This window comes from Vombatus ursinus, unplaced genomic scaffold (genome assembly GCF_900497805.2).
Source record: "Vombatus ursinus unplaced genomic scaffold, bare-nosed wombat genome assembly UNPS02009918.1, whole genome shotgun sequence".
NCBI classification, from domain to species: Eukaryota; Metazoa; Chordata; class Mammalia; order Diprotodontia; family Vombatidae; genus Vombatus; species Vombatus ursinus.
Window position 1 is genome coordinate 1,885,158 of NW_020949696.1, and position 1,734 is coordinate 1,886,891.

Here is a 1,734-nt window from a genome sequence, read left to right on the forward strand (position 1 = left end):
GCCAGACTCTCCATGACCCCATTTGGGGTTTCCATGGCAGAGATATTGAAATTTGCCATTTCCTTCACCAGCTCATTTTACAGATAAGGAAACCGAGGTAAACTGAGTTAAGTGACTCGCCCAGAGTAGTAAGTATCTGATGCCACATTTGAACTCGGAAAGATGAATCTTCCAGGCCCAGCACTCTATGCTCTACGGCTCCACGTAGCCACCCCCAATTTAGTATATATCTAATTTTTACCAATTAGGAATCAGTTTCTTCAGAACCTAACCAAGCTAAGGTAGGCTGTTGCCAACTCCAACTCCTACCTGAGGTTACCCTCAGAGCAACTATTAGATCCTTCTCTGATGACTAATCTTTTAGCTGCAACCACCCTGTTTCTGTGATGATGCCCACTTAGTATGCTACTCCCAAGCAGAAGCCTCACCATCCATGGCCAAGTTGTCTGTTACTCCAAAAATCCTTGCATATATTTGGATCCAGAAGCAAAGTTTTGAGCAAAGGTTGTCTTTTTCATTTTTCCAGTGCTGCTGTTGGCTAACCACAAAATCACCAATTTCAAAAGCAAAATTTGTCACTAAATGGTGGAGAAAGTAGATAAAGGAGCCTGTGAGACAGTGCAGTATAGCTGATAGGGTACTGAACCTAGAGTCAGTAATTCCTGAGTTCAAAATCCACCTGACACACACTAGCTATGTGACCTGGGCAAGTCATTTAACCTGAGTTTCCTCATCTGTAAAATGGGGGAAGGGGTCCTGATAGACTTAATAGCCCCTAAAAGACCTTTTAGTTCTCAATTTATGATCCTCTGAATCCCTTTTCTGATCTCCTAAATCCTTGTGAACATCCAAACTTAGTGAATTATCATACAAGGGAGAATGAGAAGTACAAAGAAAACAGTGCTATGAAAAATGTGATGTAGTACAGATCACTTTCACTTGGGGAAGACAAAAGTTCTTTGTTCGGTAAGGCACATCCTCTCAAACTCCAAGAATATGTGTTCTCATCAATGTGCTGAGGGCCCTTCTTGAGGTCCTCCAACACTGTAAGAATACCAATAAAGCACCTAGGCTGACCATCAGTTATCCCCCACTTCAACCATGTGACCAACCCAACATCTTTTTCAATAATGCATTTCTTTTATGATATCCTTAAGATGGATAACAATTCCTTACCTGTATGTTCACACCCCACCATACACCACACCTCTCCAATGCCCTTTGGGTAATCTCTCATTTTAATTCTTCAGACCCTATAATGTTCCATGACTCACAGCCATGTAACATCACTGGAAGAATACTGGTATTAAAAAAGATGAATCTTTGTTTCAGGATGAAGTTTAGGGTCATTAAGAGAACTTTGCAATTTTCCAAAGGCAACTCAAACTGCTCTTTTCCTCCAATTCAATTCTGTGCCCAAGTACAGAAGCCCCTGTGCTTGGCTACTAACCTTCTCAAATTTTCAAAAAACTCTTTCCTACTTCATTTGAGATTACCACTCATACAAAACTACTTTACTAATAAGATCAATTTATGAAAACTGTAAACTCCATGAAGAGACAAAATCTGAAAACGAATTTCAAAAACATTTAAGTTAATTAATGGATAATATACCAACAAAGGTTTAATTAAAGGAATCTTAATCAATCAAAAGGCATTTATTATGCACTGGAGACATGAAGAAAAAGCAAAAATAGTCCCCATTCTTTTTTCTTTGGTCCATTCACTACCAGA

The 1,734-nt window shown here is 39.3% G+C and overlaps 1 protein-coding gene across 1 annotated transcript in view; it reads right to left on the reverse strand.

Annotated features, from left to right (window-relative positions):
• ELL (elongation factor for RNA polymerase II) overlaps positions 1–1,734 on the reverse strand; it is a 150,989-nt gene that overhangs the window by 121,861 nt on the left and 27,394 nt on the right. The gene's annotated exons all lie outside the window — the stretch shown is intronic.